The 20038-nt window shown below is 44.1% G+C and overlaps 1 protein-coding gene across 5 annotated transcripts in view; it reads left to right on the top strand.

The window, feature by feature from the left end:
* GREB1L (GREB1 like retinoic acid receptor coactivator) overlaps positions 1-20038 on the top strand; it is a 191311-nt gene that overhangs the window by 2453 nt on the left and 168820 nt on the right. For 4 of the 5 annotated variants that reach the window (XM_075314466.1, XM_075314470.1, XM_075314468.1 and 1 more), the window contains exon 2: positions 15267-15323. The exons of the other annotated variant lie outside the window; for it this stretch is intronic. The gene's annotated coding sequence lies outside the window, so the exon portion shown is untranslated. The remainder of the gene's footprint in view (positions 1-15266; positions 15324-20038) is intronic. 5 annotated transcript variants of the gene reach the window in all.

Below are 20038 nucleotides of genomic sequence, written 5' to 3'. Positions count from 1 at the left end.
TAAAAAGTGTGAGGGCACAATAGTTTTTGGGATGTTTTATTCACGGTGTTCACTATATCGTGAAACTGATGTGTGGTTATGATGCCTGAGGTCGGTGCGAGTTTGTAGACACCAAACATGTATAGGTTTACTTGTATCTAAGGGGTTAAAACAAAATTCCACAAGTTTGTCCAATAAAAGTGGCACACGTTTTGCGCCATTTTTCGAAACGCGTAGCTTTCTCATTTTTTGGGATCTATGGCTCAGTGACTGCTTATTTTTTGCATCTTGAGCTGTCATTTCTAATGGTATCATTTTTGTGCAGATGCTACGTTTTGATCGCCTGTTATTGCATTTTGCGTAAAACTTGCGGCGACCATAAAACGTAATTTTGGCGTTTGGAATTTTTTTTGCTCCTACGCCGTTTATCAATCAGATTAATTGATTTTATATTTTGATCGGGCATTTCTGAACGCGGCGATACCAAATATGTGTATATTTATGTTATTTTTTAACCCTTTAATTTTCAATGGGGGGAAAGGGGGGTGATTTGAACTTTTAGTTTTTTTTTTATTTATTTTTTAATTTACTAGTCCTCCTAGGGGGTTATAGCGATCAGCAATCTGATCGCTCTTATCTATCTGCTGATCACAGCTATTCAGTCACTTTCTGTTTCTCTCTGCTCGCGGCTGAGGGAAAACGAAAGTGAAACTTCATAGCTGCAGGCGTCATCACATGACCCTGTGCTACGATGGCAACCACCGAAAGTCACGTGATCACGCACGTGACTTCCGGTGGGGCGGCGGTAAGTAAAAAACATGGCCGCGCACATATAGATCTTGCTGCCAGACTTTGGCAGCGAGATTTAAGGGGTTAATGGCCGCGGGAGGAAGCGATTCCACTCGCGGCTAGCAGGCACACATGTCAACTGTTAAAGACACATTGTTACCCCTCTATAAATCACTTGTAAGGCCACATCTAGAGTATGGGATCCAGTTTTGGGCTCCATATTTTAAAAAGGACATTCAGAAGTTAATCATTTAATAGATGGGCAACTAGACTACTAGAAGGGATGGAGGCCTCCCATATGATGAGGGTGAAAAAGTTTGATTTGTTTAGCTTTAAAAAAAGACGTCTCCAAGTAGATCTCATTTATATGTATAAATACTTGTGTGGTCAATATAAAGGATTGGCACATGACTTATTCCCTCAAAAGGCAACACTAAGGACAAGGGGGCATTCACTGTGAGTGGATGAAAATAGGAAAGGGTTCTTTACAGTTAGGGTATATGCGCACACTGCAGTTTTGTCACAAAAACTGCAATCAAAACTGCACCTTGTCCCAGAGTGGCTGAAAATGTCAAAAATACCGCTTGTAATGATGGTGCGGCTTTTTTTTTTTGTCAATTCTGATTTCTTGTGTTTTTCAGTAGAAAATGTGACAAAACGTAAGAAGATAGCGCATGCTGCTTTTTTTTTTTTTTGACAGAAGTTAAACTGTAGACAAAAAAAAACCGCAATGTGCGCCCAGCAAATCTAAATTCTCATAGACTTTGTTGGGAAGTCAAAAGAGAGAACTTTCTGACAACAAAACTGGACCAAAAAACATGACAAACTGCAGTGTGCACATATAGCCTTAGAGCAGTCAGACTGTGGAATGCCCTACCATAAAGGCCCCTTTACACACTGAAACTTTCTAGTGATCCCAACCTGGCCGGGATCGCTACAAAGTCTCTGGTGAGCTGTCACAGGCAGACCTGGCCAACGACGCAACAGCGATCCGGACCTGCAGAACGACCTAGCTGGTCATTGGGGACGTTGTAAAGCAGCTTTTTGAAAGGGAAGTCGCTAACGAAGTCGCTGTAAAGTCCCCTTTACACACTGAGACTTTGCTGCACAGCGGGAAACAAAGGACCAAAGAATGGTCCTGAACGATTTGTAGTGATCAGCAACTTCACAGCGGGGGCCAGGTCGCTGATGTGTTTCATACACTGCAATGTCGCTGGGGAGGTCGCTATAACGTCACAAAACCGGTGACGTTACAGCGATGTCGTTTGCGATGTTGCAGTGTGTAAAGCCACCTTTTAGAGGTATTAATGGCAGATACTATAACAGCTTTTATAATAGGGCTGGATGATCTCCTCAGTACAAACATTGTCGGTTATAAATGATTTCGTGACAAAATGTATAATTTGTGGAGGAAGGTTTAAACTAGATGGACCCAGGTCTTTTTTTTTTCTTTCTTTCTTTCAAATTATGTAAGTTATGCTGTATTTGGCTCTACAGATATAAGTGTAAACTTTTCAAGTTTTTATCCATTCTATACCACTGGAGCAAGCAAAATATTTAGAGGGTTAGGGGGAGTAACATCTAAAGATCATGCCCCAGAAGAAGCAGTCGAGGTGAAACGCTCTTGGGCAGATTATTTCAATAGTTTGGAGACTTTGACATGCAATTTCAATGATATAATTTTGTGAGCATAATATACTTTCTGTACTTGTGGTGCTTCACTATCGAGCAGATGTGTTTCACTCCTTTCTTGTTGTAAAAGAGTCCGACTGATAAGAACAGACGTTGGGAAATGGATAATGAAGTGTTGTCATTGCTGGAACTAGTGAATGATCTTGTACACATTTTTTTGGGAGAAAATGATTCACTTTGAAATAGTTGGTGTTTTGGTATTTTGGACATTAGTGGTGTTGAGCAGGGGCGGACATATCATTGGTGCAGCCTGTTCAAAAGCACAGGGGCTCAAGAGGTTAGGGGGGCCATTTATACCTCCAGAGCAGGTGGAAGGGTGCATTATGATGAGCTCTTGGGCTGCAAAGGGCCAGTATACTGTTCTGCCACCGGCCCTTTTCTGTCTTGTCCACTAGTGTGTTTGAGGATAAAGATGGCTGGCATAAATGGTTTGGACAAGTTGGCTTTTTATTTTTTTACATAAAGGTTGCTGACCAGAATAGTCACGCTGAGGCTCTTTTATGCTTGTATGGTGTATGATGGGTCTTACTCATAACTGCTGGAAAAGTTTTACTTGAGATATGGCAGAGTTTCCAAACCACAGTTTAATGTATAGAGGTGCTCTTACCGGAAAGCAAACGGTAAGGGTTCCCAGGTGGGAAATGTATTTGTAAGGGTCCTCCTATTGGGAAAAGGCTTTGCGATTGCTGATCTACAATGTCGTTTTTTTTTTTTTTTGTTTTGTTTTTTTTTTTTTGCTTGTTTAAAAAAAATCATGTGAACTTTAAAGCTATGACCGCACTTTGCGTTCACCTACTCGCAGTTCAGAACGCACGTTTTTGCCTTAATTGATTTAGCCAAAGTTGCCTTTTCCAGAAATTTAGCGCTGAAAACGCATGCGTATTTACCGCGTTTTAGATGCGTTTTCAGCGCTTTTTCACCTGCGTTTTGACAGATGCGTTTTGAACATCAAGACACCGCTAAATAAAGATTAGTCAAACCGAATGAAAAACGAGGAAAAAAAAGCAAAACATATTTAATTTTTGTATTAATAAAGAAAATAGTTATATTTCATGAAAATATAGCAGTTTTATATTTATTGCTAAAATGGCAATAAAATCATAATTTTCAATAATTGTCATACTATGTGTGTGTGTGTGTGTGTAAAGGGACATATTATTCCATTATTTTAATGTGTGAAAAGCATTCGTTTTTAAGTAAAAAAACGCGTTGTTTCTGCACCTAAAAAGCAGGTAAAACGCTGGAATTTTGATGTTTGTTGCTTTTTGATACTTCTCATTGACTTCAATGTTAGCAAAACGCTGCAGAAATGGCAAAAACAACTGACATGTTGCTTCTTTGAACGCATGTTTTTTGCCACAAATTATGCAAATTAAACGCAGCGTTTTAAAATGCAAAGTGCGGTCTAGAAATCTACATTTTCCATAGACTATTATGGAAACGCAAAACGCATGACTTTTGGCATGAAAACACTGCAGTTCAAAACGGACCTAAAAAGCAGCTGAAACTCAAAGTGCGGTCATACCCGACTAGTGTGTGATTTTTAGAGCTCTAACACTACAGCGCTTCCCATCTATGTGATGCAACTATGTAGCCAAACGTCATGCTTGCCTAAATAATATGCAGGATTTGCCGCGTGCGCTACGTTTCCTTTTCTCTAATTTCTGAAAAAGAGAAAACGTGTTTCTGCTGTGCTTTTTGCAGACAAAAAAATTAAAACTTAAACGTGCACACAACATTTCTGAATTCTCAGACTTTTCTGGGAAAAGACATGCAGTTTTAGGCAACAAACTTGCAAAAATGCTGCCTTAAGTACACGCACACCTCACACATTTATTTTTTAAAAACCTGTTATTGCGAAAAATCATGTGATTTTAAAGGAAATTTGTCAAAAGGTATTTAACACCTAATCTAAGAGCAGTATAACGTAGGGGCAGCGTGCCTGATTCCAGTGGTGTCACTTAGGGTTGTTTGACACATCCGGAGTTTCGCCGGCTTGCCGGATCCAGCGCACTCCAGTACAGTGTTAATACTGTACAATGGCATTGCGGAAAGCTCCGGTCACATGACAGCATGTGACCAGAGGTTGCTGTGATGCAATTGTACTGTATTACACTGTACTGGAGTGCGCCGGATCCGGCAAAATGTCAATGTGTGAAACGGGCCTTACTGGGCTGCTTAGTATAGTTTTGATAATCTACTGCTGATTAAACTGATTTTATCATTAGAGGACTACTTGACATAAAACTGCTAGATCTGCAGCACAGAAAACAATAATTTTATCAAAATGACAGCAAAGAGCTCAGTAAGTGACACCTCACTGGATTCGGGGTTTCTGCCTCTACATTATGCTGCTCTCAGATGGGGGAGCAAAAACCTGGTGATAGTCCCTTGAAGAGGCTGTCCTACCAATTTATTTACCCTAATCCTTAAAACCAAACTATTCCAATTTTTATTTCATAAATCAATAGCACATGTGAAAATAAGCAACTTGGTAATGTATCTTATCAGACAAATTTGCTTTCTCTTCTTGGGCTGATCTTTCATTCACAAAATTGCGAATTTTCAGGCAAAATGTGTAGTTGGTGGGTGCGGTCCTTTAGATTAGAGGTTGGAGATGGCAGTTGCTACTCACAAGATCCTATTGTGGGAAGAAAGAGGAAGGAGTCGGAGGCCAAGCTCACCCCCCCCCTCCCCTTCTTTCTGGATAGAAACTTCTAAAAAATAAAACTGCCATCTCCTGTCTCAGTAATGTAACAATGTGTCTTCGCTGAATACAGATCTTGCCTGGGAACTGAGAATTTTGCGAAGGAAAGATCAGCCCAGAAGGAGAAAGCAAATATGTCTCGATAAAGATATATTACAAAGTTTCTTATTTTCATGTGTAAATATTGACAGTAGTCATGCTCTTAAGTGTGTGTACTGAAATACTTAGCATTTGATGTCTTCTCCAGTTTTTAGTGTCTGTCGTCTTTTGCACCACATGACCTCTCAGCTTTACCGGCTTGCAGGTCTCCTGTGTGGGGTCTGCTACTTCTTAACGCAAGCCTGAGACTCAGTGTGCACCACAATTTTATGGCGCCTCATTGACTATCTCAATGGGCAATCCTAGCAACGATTATCTCCCTATAATCAGTATAAATGGGTCAACAATCATCCGAAGAACTAGAAATATATAAAAAAAAAAATGTTTTTGCTTATTAATTTGACCTAAGGAATCTTATTTCCAGTTATCTTACTATACAAAGAATACTGTGAAAACAAAACCCAGTAAACCATTAAAGAATTGTTGTTTTCTCTAGTCACCCTCCACGACAGCACCTCAGGAGTTAACTCCACCCCTAATTGGGACAGGAAACACAGAGGTTAAATAACCCCTCCCCACCTCCCTTCTCCAGTATTGTTTCCTGTCCCTACTGGGGCACGAAGAGGACCTGTGATGCTCTGTAGCCAGTGACTAGAGTACTGCGGGGAAAAGAACATTTTTGTCTTGCCACTGGGCAGCTGAGGTCGGAGCATGCTGCTTCCCTCCTCCGTCGCTGCTCTAGTCTCTCCCTGGATTCAGGACCTGCCTTCTCTACCTGCACCTCACGAGGTAAAGTGGAGCATGGCCGACACTCCAGGGGCCTCCTAAGGAGCACTAATGTGGCCTCCACATGTGTAGCAAGATCTTTCTATATGGATGGGACAACTTGAAAACCACCTTCTCGAGGCACCCCCAGAGAAGACTTGCTAGCATCCATCCCATTGCTTCAAAAAGCCACAGGATTTCTAGCGGATGCCTCGGCTGAAGTGGGTTGTGTTGCTGCTAAAGCGGCTGTACTGTCTAATTCCTCAAGAAGAGCCTTATGGCTCAAACTCTGGAGTGGTGATACAACTTCCAAAATTAAACTTTATTCCATCCCATTTTGGGGAAACAATGTTTTTAGACAAGCTCTAGATGACCTTTTGGAAAAGGCTACTGATAAAAACAAATCTCTTCCGGAACAAAGACCCCAAAAAATATTTCGGCCCCCTGAGCCAAACCTCCCAGTACAGAGGGAAGGGAAAGTCGGGGTGGTGAGCTACGCCAAGGGAAGTAAAGGCAGGACTATCTTTACCTCTCAGAAAATGGAAGATCATCCCCAGCGCCAAGATAGACAATGACGCCAGAATAGTGGGAGGACGTCTATCAAGATTCTTTCCCCAATGGTCAGTGATGTCTTGAAATCAGTGGGTTGTAAATATCATCAAGGACGGTCTAAACATAGAAACAACCCCCCCCTTGTCATGAGCTTGTACACTTTTGATACTGCATGACGTGTATCGGAGGAAACCGCGCATAGGCTTTCAAAAGATGCGAGGGATGAGCCATGATAATGTCTTGTGAGGTTATAAAATGTTTAAGTTGGGCGTATTCAAAATGGAACCGCAATTTGAAATTACGATTCTCTACAATCTTCAAGAGTGGCCTCCGGGGCTACCTGGTTCAGTCTCAAAGGGTTTTATTTCGAGCTACCCAGAAAGTTGTTGGATGATGCCCCTGGTATAAACTCTGGGTTATCAGTTAGGGGCATGAGGGGACCTCTGGGCTGGATCAGGTGATTGCGAAGTGGTGTAGAGTGTATAGATTTCAATGTTTGTTTGGTGCTATAAGACATATTAATCTTATGTTTGGTAAGGAGTGGCCAGGTCCACGGCAGGGTCGGCACTGATAAAGGGCATAGATCCTGTGCCAAACATACCCAAAGCTTGGAACTAGAATTATGTAACAGGTCTAAAACTCTGGCGTGAGCGGTTGCCAGATAATACCGCCTACAGTCGGGCAACCCTGCCCCACCCGCGTTCTTGGTCCTAGTCAGGACGCTACTCCTTAGATGGGTGCGCTTCTTCGACCAAACAAATTGATTGAATAAGCGCTGTATCCTGGCCCAATAGGCCGCCGGAACATAAACCGGCACCGTTTGTATCAAATATAACAGTCTTGGCAGGGCCGTCATCCGGAGAGCGCTAATCCTGCCTAACCAAGAAAGAGTATCCCTTTGCCAAGAAACTAAGTCTTCTTCAAGTTTTGACAGAAAATGTTGATAATTCAGTGCGAAGAGCCTGGTCAGATCGGATGGGATATGAATGCCCAAGTAACCAATACTGCCGTGGGGTGGCCATCTAAAGGGGAAGTTTGGTTTTATAGCATCTACAGTTGTTTGAGGCAAGGAAATATTTAGGGTCTCTGATTTATCAAAATTGATTTTAAAGTTGGACCACCTGCTAAAGCGGTTTAGTTCCAACATTAGTGACGGGAGAGATGTAAGGGGATTGCACAGATAAACGAGGAGATCGTCGGCAAAAGCGGCACATTTATGCTCCCGATTGGCGATATTGACTCCCCGTATATCTGGGTTGTTCCTAATGGCTGATAGCAAGTGTTCCATGACAAAGATGTACTATAAAGGTGACAGAGGACACCCTTGTCGGGTCCCGTTATGGATGGAGAAGGGTCTCGACAGAGTGCCATTAATCTTAAGGTATGCCGTCGGAGAATGGTATAGGGCCATAATCCTGGACGAGCACACTGGCCCCAGGCCTATATGCTCCAGTGTCTGAGAAAGTGACTGCCAGGAGACTCTGTCAAAAGCCTTCTCAGCATCCAGAGATAACAACATCAAAGAAAGTTTTAGTGTGTGCGTGATGGATTAGGTCCAGGGTCTTTATGGTGTTATCCCTCGCATCCCTACCCGGGAGAAAACCGACCTGATCCAAATGGATCAGGTCAGGCAGCAGAGGGCTAAAGCTGGGTTTACACACTGCAACATCTCAAACGACATCGCTGTAACGTCACCGGTTTTGTGACGCAATAGCGATGTTGTTTGCGATGTTGCAGTGTGTGAAACCGATCAGCGACCGGCCCCGGCTGTGAAGTTGTAATCGTTACAAATCGTTCAGGACTATTCCTAGGTCCTTTGTTTCCCGCTGTGCAGCATGAAGTTTCAGTGTGTGAAGACTTTGCAGCGACTTTGTTAGCAACTTCCCTTTCAAAAGGCTGCTTATCAACGTCCCCAACAACCAGCTAGGTCGCTCTGCAGGTCCGGATCGCTGTTGCGTTGTTGGCCTGGTGCCTGTTTGAACGCTCACCAGAGACTTAACAGAGACTTAGGGAGGTCGCTATTGCGTCACAAAACCGGTGACGTTACAGCGATGTCCTTTGCGATGTTGCAGTGTGTAAACCCAGCTTAAGTCTGTTTGCCAAGAGCTTGGCATAGATTTTTAAATCTACATTAAGGAGAGATATTGGTCTAAAGCTACTACACGCCGTGGGGTCTTTTCCAGCCTTAAGGAGCAGAGAAATATGGGCTGTGGTGGAATGGGGTGGGAAAGGGACCAAATCCGAAATTGAGTTAAAGGAGAGAAGCATTAAGGGTGCTAGCGGTTCTGAAAAGGATTTATAAAACTTGGCGGGGAACCCGTCGGGACCGGGGCTCTTGTTGCCAGGTGTATCGCGAATCACCGCCAATATATCCTCCAATGAAAAAGGGCTCTCTAGGTCTTCAATTATCGAGCTGTAGAGACGCCTAAATGATGAGGGCATGGAAGGGCACCCATCACCTAACTCAGGGGGCCCAACAGGTAAATTGTACAGCCTAGAATAAAAGTCGTGGAAAGTATTTGAGATATCGGGGGTGGCATAAAGTAGTTCATCACGTGAGTTCTTGATGCATGGAATGAGAGTATGAGCTCTCCTTTCTCTCAGCGCATTGGCCAACAGTCTGCCTGGCTTATCCCCAAACTCATAAAACCTCCCCTTTCCCACCTGTAGTAGGCGTTTATATGAGGAATCTAGCAGCTTTTTAACCTCAATCCTAGCGTGTAAAAGGGCTTGTAGATTAGGGGCCGATAAGGCTCGATTGTGGATGAGCTCCAGTTCAGAGACCCTACGAAGAGCTTTTACTATGTCTTGGGCCCTTTCTTTTTTAAGACCTGTTTAATAAAAAATGCCTCGTAGAACGCACTTCAATGCTTCCCACTTATAGGTGGGGGGCAGTGTCGTCCACTGAGTGGTCCTCTATGAACCTTGTGATAGAGGTCTGAACATCAGTAACACAGCTCATCCAGCAGCAACGACTCGTTCAGCCGCCACGACCCTCTAAGGGTCGAGAGAGAGAGGGAATTTCGATCGTACAATAGACCGGTGCGTGGTCTGACCATAGTATGTTACCTATCCCCGTATGTTACCTATCCCCGTATGTCGTATCCAGGGGAGGGCATTGTGTTGTAGAAATATATAGTCGATACGGCTATATGAGGTGTGTGTGTGTGTGTGTGTGTGTGTGTGTGTGTGTGTGTGTGTGTGTATATATATAGAAACTATAATCTCTGTCCGACGGGTGTTGTAGTCTCCATGTATCGAACATTTGGATACGGAATAAAGCTTTTTTGATACGTTTAATGGTAGAGTAAGCAATGCTCCAATGTGGGGTCGAGGGTGACATTAAGGTCGCAGCATAAAATTACGGTACCTTGTATCAAAGGGATCGCAACGTCTACCAGCCGAGCAACAAAGCTGTCCTGCCTTAAATTTGGGGCGTATGCATTGATTATTGTAAATGTTTGGTCCCCCACCTTCAGCAAAAGGATAATATATCTTCCAAGGCTATCCGTCGTGCACTTTAAGATTTGATGAGGGAGAGATTTATGAATGGCTATCGCCACACCTTTGGAACTGGAGTATCGATTATCTGAGGTTACCTATGTCTGGTAGTATTTATTTTTGATAGTTGGGGAGTGTGCCTGTTTGAAATGGGTCTCCTGGAAACATACTTTTCTCACCTTCCGTTTTTATGAAGGTGGTAAAGTATCTGCGACCTTTTCTCCGGAACATTGAGGCCCTTGGCTTTGAGAGAGGCTATGGTTAGGTCCGCCGTCTATAGGGGAATGAGACATTAGGGATATATGAAAAAAAGAATCGGACACGATCAGCCCGGCCGCCAAAGACAGAAGAAAAGACTTGAGATGAGAAGAGTGTAGGAGGGAGAGAAAAAAAAATAACAGCAGGCATAAAAACCTTGCACAATAAACTAAGACCGAACAAACGTTCCTAGGGAAAATATCCGCCACGACTCAGCAGGACAGGGGATCCCATCCTATTTGGGGAAAAAAAGCTGTCCGACATAACCGAACAGAGCTCTAGATATACTTGAAACATTCAAGTTAACCATAAACACTGGCGAAAGTATCAAATTATTGTGCAATACGGGCGATAACTAGACTTGAGGTCAGCATGAAAAAAAAAAGCTTTATCTTAGGTAACTGAAAGTAATGCAGGTCCTGGAGGCATGCACATCCTCTGAGCTTATCTATTTCAGCTGCCGAGGGCGGCCTGTTCTGCGACACCCCTCCCCCCATATCTCCTCTCGGTGGCAGCCCTCTACTGGAATCAGAATGTGTGATCGGCTTGGTAGTGCTAGCTTTTCCCCTAGGAACCCAAGGCTGTAGCAGCGTTGTGGGCCACTCTGAGATGAAAATAGTAGGTAGGCCCAGGTTCGCGACGAATGCCGGAAAGTCCTCTGGGGAACGGAAGATCCACCACCGTGAGTCCTTCTGTACCGATAGGGAGAAGGGGAATCCCCATCGGAACGGTAGGCCCTTTTCTTTTAAGACATCCAGAAGAGGCTTAAGGGTAGCACGCTGGGCTAGAGTGTGCCGTGAGAGGTCTGGCATTATGCGGATGACTGAACCATTGTATGATAAGTTCTGTTTCCTCCAGGCGGCAAGCAAGATGGCCTCCTTGGCGGCAAAAAAGTGCACCCTACACACATCATCTCTTGGACGAGAGTCCTCTGGGTCTGGGGGACGTAGGGCCCGATGGGCTCTGTCAAGTTCAAAAGAAGCTCCTGGTGGTCTCTTTAGTAAGCTATTAAAGATTGAACAGAGAACTGCAGGAATATCAGGGGCGGCAATGGACTCAGGAAGGCCCCGAACATGTAGATTGTTCCGTCTGTTTCTGTTCTCCAGGTCATCTACATGCTGTTGAAGGGCAAATAATTTCTTGGACTGGTTCTTTACCGTCTCTTGGATAGATTGAATAGAGACCTGAGAATTTGATTGCCGCTCATCAAGGGTGTCCACCCTATGGTTGAGTGAGGAGAGTTCAGACCACAATTGGGTGAATTCCTGTTTACATTCTGCCACCACTTGGTTGGCCAGTGCTGCAATATCATTCTTGGTGGGTATCGCTTGTAACAGCGAGCGCAAATCTGCTAAAGATGCCGGACGGTCCTCACCCATCGAGGCAGCAGTATGGGACATGCTGGAATATGCCTGAAAATGGTCCTGTAACGCCGGACCATATATCACTTTCTGAGTACCCTGGGGGTTATTCATGTCTCCCCACGCCTGTGGCATTGACGCATGTCGGAGTGGGGGAGATCCCAGCACCCGGAGCCCACTATTAACGGGCATCAGAATGCCTTTCTCCAATTCTCCACTTGGGCTTTCCAGGCTCTCTGCCTAGGAGGAACATGTGGACCAGCTTTCTGAATGGGTGGGGGATGTCTCCCCCTGGGGGATTCCCCAGGATTAATTTGCAGCCACCAGGGGATTATATGGTCCCTCTCCTTCCTCAAAGCTCCCTAAGGGCCCTGGGATCTCTGACAGGGGAGAGGGGCAAGTGATGTTACCACAGTCTCTGGTTTTAGCCCCCCTTACTGAGTCCCCATGCAGACCCAGCATCTGTGAACTGCAGGCAGGTAACTTATCAGGGTGACTTGCAGCCCTTTTCATCCCCCCCCTCTACAGCACCTGTGTGCAGGATTGGTGTTTTCTCCTCCTCCGCTGCACAACGTGGCGACATCTTCTCCAATGCACGGGCCTGCAGTGGTGAGTCACCGCTTATGCCTGGGTGCACGTGTGCCCCGTTCTCCTCGGCTGCAGCTGCCAGCTTCCTACGTGCATCGGCCGCACGTGGGTTGTGTGAACTCACCGGATCCTGCAGCTTCACAGCGGAGCGTGTAGCAGGTAAGGCACTGGCTGCGGGTGTCCCAACCTCCACCACTGAACCGCCGGTTTGTTCCTCCGTGTGCGGCCGCCATCTTGAAATGGCGCCGCAGGCTTTGCTGTCTCTCTCAGCGTCGGGCTTCCCTTGTTATCAAACGCTGTCATGGATCCAGCTGTGGGTTCCTCTGTGGCACGGGACCTCCCCGCCGCTACTCCCGTCCTCCGAGCCTCTGAGGCTGCTGTGTTTTTCAGGCAACGGGCCTGGTACGGGATCAGGGTCTGCAGGCCTCAGCTCCCGTCCTGGCTGTGGTACTGTCCCAGGCTCCCGGGAGCGGGTGAGGTAGGATCCAATATTGCTCTGAGATGAAGGTGGCCGCTTCAGGGTGCTGGGCTTAGCCTTTTTGTTAGAAGATTTGCCCATTTTAGCAATTAAAACCAGTTTTATGGGGGATTGCAGTGAGGAGCTCAGAGAGGAAGCGTCTTCACACAGTCATGTCCGGCTCCGCCGTCCCCAAATCTTGAATTTTGATTCTACAGAGTCTGAGATCAGTAACCTTGAGATCAGCTATGTCAGTCCTAGGATCCATGACATCCTTCCAGCAGTAGCTTGGGCTCCATTCCATTCAAGGACCTTCCAGACGGCCATTCTGACAGCTTGGGACGGATCGCCAAGATCTCTAACCAGGAAGATCCTCCTATCTGGTCCAGTAAGATCTTCTCTCCCATGGTGGATGTCCCTAAAAAACCTCCAAAGAGGGTTCTGTTGAAATCAGAACCCCCCCAGTAACAATAACAATGGACGCTGGACTGGGGGGCTGTGGTCGCTCAGTCACCCTTCCTGGGCTCTGGACGCAGGAGATCAGTCTCATGTCCTCAAACCTCAGAGAACTAAAAGCAGTGACGAGGCACTCAGGGCAGCATCTTCACTGGTCCAGAGACAACATGTGAAAATATACTGACAATATGACGACAGTAGCCCATCTTCGACGCCAAGGGAGTACCCGTCATATAACCTTAAAGGTGTTATTCACTAGAATACTGAGCTGGGCAGAGAAGCACCTTCTATCTCTCTCTGTATTCCATCTGAAAGGCTCTGTAAACATCCAGGCGGACTTCCTTAGTTGGACAGATGTTCATCCAGGCGAATAGACTCTCCATTCAGAGGTGTTTCAGATACTAGTAGAGAAATGGGGCAATCCAGAAGTGGACCTCTTCGCAAACCAACAGAATGCAAAACCGCACCGCTTCTTCTCACTAAACCCAAAATATTGTGCCTGGCTGTGGATGCACATACATTGGATTACAGACTTGCCTATGCCTTTTTGCCTTTCCACCAATTCTGATGTTTGCAAAGGCATTACAGAAAATTTGGACGGATGGGGTCACAACAATCCTGATTGCACCGCCAAGGTGGCTGAGGAGAAGCTGGTTCGGGACCATAACCAGTCTAGCATGCGAAGGACTGATACTACTACCTCAAATATACGACGTTCTTCATAAAGGTCCACTAGTCCATCAGGAGCTTCACAAGCTCAACCTAGTAGCCTGGCTTCTGAAACCACAATCTTAAAAGCCAGAGACCTATCCGACAGTGATTGAGACGCTACAGAACAGCCAGAAACTGGTAACTAATGCTATATACTGGAAAATCTGGAAGACCTTCTCCTCCTGCTGTGAACCTGAACTACTTGATCCATTCCATCCTAATGTGGCACAGATCCTATACTTTCTTCAAAATGGCCTAGACAGAGGCCTAAAGCCTGGAATCCTCAAGGTGCAAATCTCGGCTCTCAGCTCATACTTTGATCAAGATCTAGCAAGCCACCGGTGAATTAAGAGGTTTATGACTTCAACAGGATGGTTGCATCCCAAACAAATTTAATCTGGTCCCTCCCTGGGACTTAAATATAGTTCTTACTGGCTTAACACAATCGCCCTTTGAGCCTATCGCGTAAACCACTCTGAGAACTCTGTTGTGGAAAACTATGTTCATGGTAGCAATTATATCAGCCAGACGAGTGGGTGAATTACAGTCCCTAACTACTAGAGAACCATATTTAAGAATCCTGGACAGGATTATCTTCAGTCAAGACCAGTCTTATCTCCCTTAAGTAGTATCTGAATTCCACAGATCTCAAGATGTAATATTACCATCCTTCTGCTAGAATCCATCAAATCCTAGAGAGGAGAAATGTAATTCCGTGGACGTACACAGAGCGGTTGCACACTATCTCCAGTGGACTGAAGATGTAAGGAAGGACCATATTTTTTTTGTCCAGATCATGGGGCAAAATAAAAGGTAGAAAGGCGGCTAAGAACACAATTGCTAACTGGATCAAACTGGCAATTATGGAAGCCTACAAAACTCAGGAACTATCCCCTCCGGAAGACCTCAGGGCTCATTCTACCAAATCAGTGTCTGTTTCTTGGGCCAAGAAGGCTAACTCCTCCATAGAGCAGATAAGCAGAGCCACCACCTGGTCGTCAGTCCATACCTTCACAAGACATTATAGACTGAATTTGTCTAAGGACCTAGCCTCCAGCCGGAAGATCCTTCAGGCTGTCGCACCCTGCACCCCCACCCCATTTTGTCCGTTGGTACTTCTCCTGTGGTCATGTTGGGTGACTAGAGAAAATAGAATTAGTTCTTACCGGTAATTCGGTTTCTAGGAACCCTCCACGGCAGCACGAATATTCCATCCCTGCCTATTGTAAAAATTAATGGTTTTTGACTGAAATAAAAGTTTTAGACCATTCATGCCAATGTAGTTACTTGAAAAAAAAACACTGGCGATGGGGAGGGGTGTTAACTTTTTTGTGTTTCCTTTCCTAATTAGGGCGTGGAGTTAACTCCTGTGGTTGCTGTCGTGGAGGGTTCTGAAACCAAATTACTGGTAAGAAGTAATTTTTATTTTTAACCTTCTAATCACAAATGGCTCCCCCCCCGCCCCCACACACTTTTCTATATATTATATGGTAAAATAGATGGCGTTATTCAAAACTGCAGCTAATATGAAACAAACCAATACAGCTACGGGAGAAAAAGGAAAAAAAAAGTTGGTTCTTGGAGGAAGAGGTGGAAAAAAAAAGTGCAAATATGAAAATTGGCTATGGAAGGAAACCGGGATCAATTGGTTCATAAGAAATGTGTTGCAGAATTTCTGCACCTATTGGGTTACTTGCACATTTTTTCATTGTATTTTTGAGTGCTTTGTTTTCTTGTAGAAAGTTCTGCATATGGTATTTCGCAGAGAAGTCCATGTATATATTGAAACCGTGTAAGAAAAGGCATCCAGATACTTGTTACATAAAATATAAAGTTAGCGGTTTAATTTTATTACATCACCTTATAAACACTAGAAAACAATACTGTGTGAAGGCGCCTTTAAGACGTTTCTATATCATTTTTTTTTTTTTTTTTTTTATGCACAAACTAAATGTTGGTCTGGAACAATTTAATGGTAACACTTTTCTAATAATCAATAATCATTTCAGGTTGTCCAAATAAAATTCCAAGCTGGTTAATGATATTTTATTAAAAAAAAAATTAAAAAAAATAATACTGACAGCGACATGTAACATTTGTATTAAGAAATGTAGAATGTTCTTATATAAAGGTATAGGTCATCCTTATTTAGGGTGATGCATGTAATTTTGCAACTGCAAATAAGTGTTTGAAGCGATTTATTGTAATACAATAGAAATGTTCACCTTTTAGTTTAGTTGGTTCTTACATTAAGATGAGTTAACCACTGGCGGATTTTCCATGTTTTGCATCAGTATCATAATGATGCTTTTTTTTTTTTTTTTTTTTTACCTAAGGTCTGTAGATTTTGGCAAATTTGATCCTAGACGAAGATTTAAAGAAAAGTCCTTTTTTTTTTTTTTTTTTTTTTTTTTCTCTTGCAAAATACTCAGTCCTCAAAAAAAAAAAAAACCCCTTATGGACTATAATAGGTGTGACCATCACAGAACTCCCTTAAAGGAACTTTATCATTTTTTATTTATTTTTTTTTGCCACCTAATAAGCGTAGGAGAATAAAGGCTTCAAGCTCTAGTTTTGATATCAGCTTTATTAGCAGAAGACTCTTTAGAGGGCTAATAAACGGTCTGCCATGTAGTCCTCCATAATAAAGTGCTCTGTATAACCCCGCCCATACCACTGATTGGCAGCTTTCAGTCTAAGTACAGTGTACAATCAATGATGTAGGCGGGGTTATACAGAGCTCAGTAATCAGAGAACTGGTGGTAGATCTGCAGTAGATAAAACAGGGATTTTTATCAAAATTACACAATAACCTAGTAAGTGACACATCATTGAAATCAGGTTCTCTGCCCCTACATGATGCTGCTCTCAGATGGAGTAGCAAAAGCTTAGCAGATTCTCTAGCATGAGATAATGAAACCAATATGAGTAGTGAAGGGTAACCCTAGGATTTAGTGCCTAATGATAGTAATAAAATGATTTTACATTTTGATATAAACACAAGGAGATATAACGTAATGATGAATATATTTTCCTTTTGATACAGAAGTATGAAGGTGTTGTATTCGTTCTCTCCTGACCTGGTTCTTGCATTTGTCTGGTGACTTGAGCCTCACTTTGTAATGTATATGGCATGTTTTATCAAGGGATTTCCTTTGCAATTTGTCTGTTTCGTGCATTTAACAAGAATTGTAAATGCGGTAAATAGGTTTTGCATTACAGCTATTGACTTTTCTAGGAGATGCCTTTTTAAAAGGAAATGTTACGCATTACAGATCACTCGCACTATCCATAGATTATTATAGACACCCTGGAACTGTATATTTGCTGTTAAGAGTATTAAAGGTTCACACAAAATCACAAGCTATCTCGTATCCATTTGCTGACCGTGTAAGTCTGACCGCTGGGACCCACAGTGAATCCGATCCCTATCTTAACTGGAGAAGAGGTACACACTCGGCCTCAGCTTTTTTTCTTTGTCAAAAGAGGTGCTTCAAATAGCGGAGTATATTACTTGTCTAAAAGTTGAAATAGTACCTGTACTTGTATCCGTTTATATTTCTTTTATCTAACTACCTTCTTGGATTTTTGTATTAAATTTTTTTTTTTTTTTTTTTACGGATTTGTGATGGTACTATTTTTACTTTTGGATTCTCTATGGAGCTGCCCTGCACCGTGCGTTTTTATCAGGTGAGCTGAAATGCTATTTTCTACATTACTTGTCTGTTCCATAGACCACTACTAGGACAGAGGCCCAGCTTTTCCACCTTCGGGTGACGCCCCATTCTCTGGGCCGCTATGGTTTTAGGCTGTCTGCCAACGATGAACTTTTGGTGAGTTTTTGGCTGCATATTTTCGCTGCATCAAAACGCAGCGTCTTACAGTTCCGGAAGGGGGATGAGATTTATAAAAAAAAAATCTCCTGTGCGTGTGTTTTACTCAGTGTAAACTGACCTGCGGTGCGTGTTTCAAATCTGCAGCATGTCCATTTCTCCTTTAGTTGCGTTTTATGTGCAGATTTTCTCTATAGACTTAAACTACATCCAAGAAAAAAAACGCACAAGTGGTTTTAGTGAATCTGCGGCTGCAGAAACACTACAAAAACGCTTGTAATCTACACATAACTATATAAATCTAGTTTTATCAAAACCAAGTAGCATGAAGTATTAAAAACAAAGCAGCATTATTAAGAACATAACATACCAACAAGAGACAAATACACAAAGTAACAAAAAAACTATACGCATGTTAATTTACATAATGGGTGCAGAAATTCTGCAGCATCAAAAGCTCAATGTGGGAGCAAAGCCTTACTACAGGCATGCAGGCCAGTCGGGCTAATCTGTGCAACCCTACCACTGATTGGCATCTTTCTGACAATGCACACTGTACACAGAAGGCTGCCTTTCAGGGGTGTGGACAGGGTTATGTAGAGCTTGGCTTTCTGACAAAAGCCTTCATCTAAATCAGACCAAACATGGAATCTATCATACTAGACCACTGGGTGCAGTTAAGACACATGGCTCTGTCTCTACATTTATGCTGCTATCAGTTTCCATAGCAAAAACATCCTGACATGACCTATAATTTTTCTGACCCGAGTAGGACAGCTGTTGCGCTCGGTTGAGCCGCCGGCCACTCTGTTCTGCGTTCCGATCTTGGTACATTTTTATACGGCCGCCTGACTGCGCACTAGGTTTTGTGGGAACACAGGCTTATTTACTGTGGAGGTCCCCGAGTGATACCCACAGTTATTAACCGCTGTGGATATCATTGCAAGAGTGCAGTGTTGCTGCAATCCTCAAATCTGTAGCATAATTGAACACCCTACAGATATTTTTCACGCAAGATATTTCTTAAAATCTCATGCACTCTGCTGGCATTGTAAAAGCCAGCAGATTTACCACAAGCAAACAACGTCCTCTGTTTTTGTCCCATGGGAATTTGGCCTTGTGGTGTAGTGGGTTTCTGTAGATCAGACATGGATCTGATACTCTAGCTTTTAAAACTTTAAAGGGTCATTATGAATTTGTGACTTAACGTCCACATTCTAAACATGTATGTTATATTCTGAAATGTGGCTGCAATTTAGAGGAAAAAATACTCTAAGGGCTTGTCCATTACTGATCCTAAGGGGTGCTTCACACATAGCGAGATCGCTACCGAAATCGCTGCTACGGCACGGTTTTGGTGACGCAACAGTGACCTCATTAGCGATCTCGCTGTGTGTGACACTGAGCAGCGATCTGGCCCCTGCTGCGAGATCGCTGCTCGTTACACACAGCCCTGGTTCGTTTTCTTCAAAGGCGCTCTCCCGCTGTGACACACAGATCGCTGTGTGTGACAGCGAGAGAGCGACGAAATGAAGCGAGCAGGGAGCAGGAGCTGGCGTCTGGCAGCTGTGGTAAGCTGTAACCAGGATAACCATCGGGTAACCAAGGTGGTTACCCGATATTTACCTTAGTTACCAGCCTCCGCAGCTCTCACGCTGCCTGTGCTGCCGGCTCCGGCTCTCTGCACATGTAGCTGCAGTACACATCGGGTTAATTAACCCGATGTGCACTGTAGCTAGGAGAGCAAGGAGCCAGCGCTAAGCAGTGTGCGCGGCTCCCTGCTCTCGCGGTTATGATCGCTGCTTCGGCTGCTGTGTTTGACAGCTAAGCAGCGATCATAACAGCGACTTACAAGGTCGCTGTTACGTCACAGAAAATGGTGACGTAACAGCGACCTCGTTGTCGCTGTCGCTTAGTGTGAACCAGCCCTAAGAATAGGTCATCAATGTCTGATTGGCCAGGGTCCAACACCTATCTTCCCCCACCAATCAACTGTTCTCGGTGGCGGCAGCAGGTGGCTAGAAATGCTACGTTCTGGAGCTGCCCCGTTGTCTTATAGCGGTTGGGATGGATATGCAGTACCTCGCCATTGCCACGATCTGTTGACGGGTCATCTCCGGAACTGAGCATTTCAAGCCAGCGACGCCGCAAACAGCTGATCGGCGGGGTTGTTGGGTATTGGACCCTGGCCAGTCAGACTTAAGGCCCCTTTACACACTGAGACTTTCTAGCGATCCCACCAGCGATCCCAACCTGGCTGGGATCGCTACAAAGTCTCTGGTGAGTCGCT

Source organism: Anomaloglossus baeobatrachus, chromosome 6 (genome assembly GCF_048569485.1).
Source record: "Anomaloglossus baeobatrachus isolate aAnoBae1 chromosome 6, aAnoBae1.hap1, whole genome shotgun sequence".
Lineage (NCBI taxonomy): Eukaryota > Metazoa > Chordata > Amphibia > Anura > Aromobatidae > Anomaloglossus > Anomaloglossus baeobatrachus.
Note: the sequence above shows the minus strand (reverse complement) of the source record. Positions and strands in the feature narration are given on the sequence as shown.